This window comes from Pan troglodytes, chromosome 11 (assembly GCF_028858775.2).
Source record: "Pan troglodytes isolate AG18354 chromosome 11, NHGRI_mPanTro3-v2.0_pri, whole genome shotgun sequence".
Lineage (NCBI taxonomy): Eukaryota > Metazoa > Chordata > Mammalia > Primates > Hominidae > Pan > Pan troglodytes.
Window position 1 is genome coordinate 33461298 of NC_072409.2, and position 6789 is coordinate 33468086.

Genomic DNA, 6789 nt, shown 5'->3' on the forward strand with positions numbered 1-6789 from the left:
CATTAATTGTGCATAAAGCAAAGTGGTGTTATTAAGAAATTCAATATGTATAGCTGTTGGGACTCTCATTGCTGGAATGGTGGCTCTGAATCACAGATACTTTCATTTTTCTCAGAACAGTTCAACTTGGAGCACCTGCTATATGCCCCATGCTGTGACAGACTCTCAGGGGACACCAAGGGAAGTAAGGCCCAGCTCCCGCCTCAAAGAGCTGACCATCAACTGGTGGGGATTAGACAATGATAGAAGTCCAAGCTAAAGAAAGTGCCACAGGAGAAACACCAGGCGCTTGAGGTTTCAAAGGAGGGAAAGGATATATCAGGTTGGAGATACTAACAAAAGACTTTATTCATTCATCCATGTATATCCAATGAAAATATTCATTGGGCGCCTACTATATACCAGGCACTAAGTTAGCTATCAGGAATAAGATATAAGTAAGCCATTATTCCTAGCCTCAAAGACTTCATAAAAAAGTAGGAGGAACACACATGTAGACAAACAATAATATTCATTAATTCATTTATTCAACATTTAATGAGTATCTATTAAGTCCCAAGCTCAAGGGTGGTGAGAAGAAAGGTCTCTGTGGTAAAGGAACCCACAGTCTAGCTCAGATGATAGGTGTATAAACAGAACATTTCTATGTAAAGTAGTGATCACGTTCAGTGCTGTGATAGGTATGTTTAAAAAAAATTGCAAAGTCTCAAGATAGAGGGTGAAGGGCAATAAACTCTTTCTGGGGTCAGAGAAAGCTTCTGTAGAGAACACAACAGAAGGAGTATTACAGGATGAAGGAGCTTTTCAGGTAATTATAGAGAGGCAGGAGGAAGAGTATCTGAGGCAGGTTGTACCAATATGGCTGGAATAAGAAGAGTAGAGATGTACCAGAGACAGAGGGTGGCCAAATGGTGCGAGGTTTTAGAGCCCTTCACCTGAAAGAATGGAATGTCAAGGTATAATGACCACTCAGAGGAGCAGGTAAACAACTGAGTGCAGGGTGTGGATGGAATCTCAGGGAAAGGTTCCTGGTGGAGTACATATCTGAGAGTTTTAAGTAATGTGCAGGAACTTGTTAAGAAGAAACAGCATTCCTCAGAATGGATTTTGCGGGTGAAAATAATGGAGAGAAGAAATTTCAGAGTCAACAGCTTGAGCGAAAGCAAAGAAGCAAAAAGCCCACGTACATACAATCAGGGAGAGGTGAGAGCCTGTGAAGGCGGCTCTTCACGGGTCTCTAATCTCAGCGAACTCTGTGTTTCTGCCCTGACTCTGCTCATTGTACAACATGGGGGAGGGGTCCTCCTTCCATCCCTTTCTCCTCTTCAAGGGTGACTCTTGGGTACTCAGAGTTTTATGAAATTAGGAGACCAAACTTGTTTTGTTTGTTTGTTTTTGAGACAGAGTCTTACTCTGTTGCCCAGGCTGGAGTGCAGTGGTGTGTTCTCGGCTCACTGCAATCTCTGCCTCCCGGGTTCAAGTGATTCTCATGTCTCAGCCTCCCGAGTAGATGGGATCACAGGCATGCACCACCATGCCAGGCTAATTTTTGTATTTTTAGTAGAGACAGGGTTTCACCATGTTGTCCACTCTGGTCTCGAACTCCTGACTTCAGGTGATCCAACTGCTTCAGCCTCCCAAAGAGCTGGGATTACAGGGGTGTGCCACCACACCTGGCCCAAACTTGTTTTTAAGGCCCCCAGATCAACAGTGGCTGCTACAGGCTTAAGAGTATGGCAAAAAAAAAAAAAAAAAAAAAAAAAAGGCTCTAGGCTCCAATGCAGAAGTGACCAGGCTGAGCTCCTCCTTCCAGACCACTGACGCACACCAAAGCCCTCTGCCCTATGTTAGAGGCTGGGGATGCCAAAAAGGACCATTCCTGGTTTTTCCTTCTGGGTTTGGAATTTACTGAGAAATAAGACCAGGAGGCAGACCAACAGAGATCAAAGTGTCAACTTGATTTGGTGATAAAGCTGACAGTGTGGTTTGACCTGCAGCCAAATGGGTTTTCTGACACACCTTCCCAATCTTTGCTTACCCTGGAAAACTGCCAGCTTCCCTGTGCAGGACAAAATGTGCCTGGCCACGCTCACCACAGCAGACCAGAATGAAAATCACCTGCGGACAGGCTGACTACATAAAGGACACACAGAAGAGGTGGGGCAGATTTATCAATCAGGCTAGTCTCCCCTTCCTTTGGGATGGAGAGAAGCTCAGAAGTTCCTTCATGCTCCTGCCTTTCAGGGAAATGATATGGAAATTCCCTTCTCTCTGTGAAACACAAAAAGCAGGGAATAACTACTGAACATACACACAAACTGTACCTTATTTTGTAGGATTTTAATTTTCTAGCACCTAAGCGCTTGGTCATTTACTTAAGTGGGAAGACTTATTCACGTCAAGTTTGCAAGCTCCTTAAGGTTGGAAAGCATCATTTCATATTTTTAAAATCTCTCCCTCCTCCCCTGACACAAACTAGGAAGGGAGAAAGGAAGAAAGAAAAGGAAGGAAGGAACCAAGAAAGGGAGGGAGGGAAGAATGAACCTGGTAGTGCTTTCAATGACTGCCTCCTCAGCTTTTCCCTGACTTCAAATGACCCCCAGGGTTTCCCACCCCCCACAGCTGGAGTCAGAATTTTTGTCTGCAGGCTCTGGGACCAATTCTGAGGACCATGGCTTCTGGCCTAGTCTCAGGTCACCCTGTATTCTAGTTCCTAGAATGGGGCTCCTGCCTCCTGGGATTCCGTGAAATCTGTTTACTCCAACTGGCCCTTTTGGAGATGAAATCCTCTACCAGAACCTTCACTCTTAAGGCAGAATCCTTGTTTCTGGCCTCCTGTGTTGCACATCCGGGCTGGTTCCTGCCCCTGGCAGTGATACTCCAATACCTCTTCCCTATCTCCAGGCTCCTGCTTCTTGGCAAGATCTTCCCCAACAGTCTGTACTGTTCTGAGCAAGTCTGACTGGTTGTTGAGCCTCTGCTTTCCCTCTCGGATTTGACCTGTTGGATTCCTGGTTCTGACACCAAGAGGCTGACTGCTTCGAACACACACACTACTAACAAGCATCCAAATTGGGGCTGTCATTTGAGTCACCTGGGAAGTTTGCATTACATGCCTAGTCCAGGGATTCCACTATCTTGGAAGAACATTTCTGAAATTCCTTTGTTGGAATTTCATGGGGTCACAGTCCGACCCATAGACACCACCCACCCAGTTCTACTCTTCACTTCATATGTGGGGTCACCAAGGCTCTGGAGCTTTGAAACCCACTGAGACAACATTTCCAATTGCAGGCACAGCTGAAACCTATCCTCTGCTTTCCTAAGACATGACTTTCCTTCAGAGCCACTTTACAAGCCACAGAAGAAATCCTAAGATTTCTTAGGATTCTCCTAAGAATTCCTAAGATCTCCTGAATCTATAGCAGTAGTTGTTCATTTTTTTGAATCATGGAGTCCTTGGGGAAAATCTGTTAAAACTAAAAACAGGATCCCTCAGTAAAGAACACATACAGCCAGGTGTGGGGGCTCACGCCTGTAATCCCAGCACTTTGGGAGGCCGAGGCAGGTGGATCACTTGAGCTCAGGAGCTCAAGACCAGCCTGGGCAACATGGTGAAACCGGTCTCTACCAAAAATACAAAAAATTAGCCAGACATGGTGGTACACACCTGTGGTCCCAGCTACTTGGGAGGCTGAGCTGGGAGGATTGATCCCTTGAGCCTGGGAGGCAGAGGTTGCAGTGAGCCAAGATAATACCACTGCACTCCAACCTGGGTGACAGAGTGAGACCCTGTCTCAAAAAAAAAAAAAAACAAAAATACACATATACTTAAAAACTTCCACACACTCCAGGATGAGAACTCTTGCCCTATGTCAGCATACTAACTCCTTCCTCCAAATTTCAACAGCAGCTATTATGCAGCATGATCATCTTCCTCATACTCCAGACCTCCAGCCAAGTGACTTCTGGCTCTTCCCAACTATCAAATCCCTAAAGGAACGAGATATTCCTGTGCTGAGGAGGTCCAAAAGAATGTGCTGTAGATTCAAAAGCCATTTCCACAAGGAGCATTCCAAGGATATTTGAAGAAATCCAGAGTCCCTGGAAAGCACAGCTTCTCCAGATGACCACCTAGAAGAGGGTAGCATCTCCGTACCTGTGCTGGTTGGCTCTTAAATAATCAGTCCCTTTCCCAGGCAAGGCTCATGGGGAGCCTTTGGTGTGATAACTTCTTATATGCCAATACGATAATGGACAATTCCAAAGCTTAGCAGAGAGCCCCCATTAGCAGATACTGCGTTCTCCATTCAGGTTTTTGGAACCACGCCAGGCAGTTATGTGCATCTGCCTTCCTGTTCCAAAACTTTGTATAAACATGTACCTCTATTTTCTTCTTTTTTTTTTTTCTTTTTGGTGGCGGGGGGGACGGAGTCTCACTCTGTCGCCAGGTTGGAGTGTAGTGGAGCGATCTCGGCTCACTGCAACCTCCACCTCCCAAGTTCAAGCGATTCTCCTGCCTCAGCCTGCCGAGTAGCTGGGACTACAGGCATGTGCCACCATGCCCAGCTAATTTTGTATTTTTAGTAGAGACGGGTTTCACCATGTTGGCCAGGATGGTCTCCATCTCTTGACCTCGTGATCTGCCGGCCTCGGCCTCCCAAAGTGCTGGGATTACAAGTGTGAGCCACTGTGCCCAGCCTACCTCTATTTTCATCTCCACCTCTCCCAACAGACTCTGGGCACAGACATGAAGGTCAGACACTGGACTCATGCATTCATCATTTATATGTCTATTTGACATGTATGAAAAGGCCACTATATGTTAGCACTGCTAATACAATGGTGAACAAAATAGTGCTGCAGCTTCTCAAGCAAGGCAGGCAGGCCAGGTAGGGTGGCTCGTGTCTGTAATTCCAGAACTTTGGGACGTTGAAGCAGGAGGATCACTTGAGCCCAGAAGTTTGAAATCAGCCTGAGTAACATTGTGAGACCTCCTCTAAATTTTTTTTTTTTTTTTTAATTAGCTGGGCATGGTGCCGCCTGTACTTCCAGCTACTCCAGAGGCTGAGGTGGGAGAAGGATCGCTTGAGCCCAGGAGTCTGAACTTGCAGTGAGCTATGATCGCACCACTGCACTTCAACCTGGGTGACAGAGGGAGACCCTGTCTCAAAGAAATAAAGAAAGAAAAGAAAAAAAAAACAGGCAAACAAGCAATCATATAACAAAGTGTGGCTAATACTATCCTTTGGGAAATACAGAATACTTGATAGGACAGCCTGGTCTCCTTGGGGGAAAGGAACCTTTTAACTTAAGATCTGATGTACATCCTTTCCAGGGCCCAGCACAAAGTATGTGCTCAATGTGAAACATTACCCTGGGCAAAATCCTCAGGGCGTGCTGGAGAGGTCACTCGCTAAGGGGCAATTGTTAGTCAATTTAAGAGTGGTTGTGGTGAGCCAAGGGCCCAGGGCCTGAGCATTCCGAAAGCCAGCTAGCGTCAGGTGCAGCTGGTCACCTCCTTCAGCTCTTTCTGACACATTTGTGAAGTGGTAGGGAAAACAATAGACTTAGAACTCCTGTAGGGTTCAGTCCCAGGGTTCTGCCACTGATTACATTCGTGTGTTCTCACTTGTCCTTTTGTATAATGATGCCACCTTCCAGAGCAAAGGAATCTATGAAAGCCTGTTGCAAATGTAAGGACATGGAATCTATTTATCTAATCTATCGCCTGGCTGTCTCAACTTGCAGGGGAAGAAGAGGGCAGGGTAAACAATAAGTTTAGGAGAACTGGCAGGGGCACTGCCTTGTAGGGCCTGTGCCTCAAGCCTTTTGTTGTCTCGCATGATCTGGATTTGGCAAGGAGGGGGCAGCTTGAATTCCAGGCGGGCTAAAAGGCCTTGGCTGAGGTCTAACGGATTTCACAACACAGTATGGAAAGGCTTCCCACGAAGCGATCGGGGTGGGGGATGGGGAAAGCTGCAATTCTGCAAACTGGGAAAGGGTAGGAGGTGGGAGGTTCCCGAAAGCCAGGATGGAGTAGCGATTAAAACCCTTGATTACTGACACTACCCAGCACCCCCAACCGACCCCCTTCAAATCTCTGCCTTAACAACCGCAGCCTACAGGCAGTGTTATCACAAACTTGAACCGCAGGCCCTACCTATGAGCCCAGTCAGCCCTAAGGCAGCAGCCAGCCCCTGAGTGGCACGGGAGGAGCGGCCCCCACCTCCGGCAGCCGCGCATGCGCGCCGCTTACTCTGCGTTCCAACACCTCTAACACTCATCAACGGCGCCCCGATCCGCAGATTAAAGGAGCCTTCTCCCCTTTTACCCCCGGCTGTGCCCCATGCTCAATACACAGCAACTCCAGAGTCCATAGGCAGCTGTGCGGCGGTGGGGGCAGAAGGAAACGAGTCAAGAAGCTCGCGGGCCCGGCCCGAAACTACAACTCCCAGCAGACCCCGCGACGCCCCGCCTTCTTGTGGGCGGGTCGAGGGTACCCAGCAGCTTAAAGCGGCGAGATCGCGACGTGTGTGGAAGGCTGGGTGCGTGGTCTGCGCTCTGTGATCCGGCGCTGGGAGGGTGGAGAGAGCGGTGGCATCTTTCTGTCTTGCCTGTTGTACCTGAACTAGCAAACAGCACAGTTGAAATAACCTCTGAGCGCATTTAGAGGCGTCTCTCAGGTTCAGCAACTTGTTGCCCCTACTTCACAAATTCTGCATTGTTGGTTTAGCAAATGAGAACCTGAAAAATCGCCTGTATGTTAAATTTCTTCTTCTTTCTTTC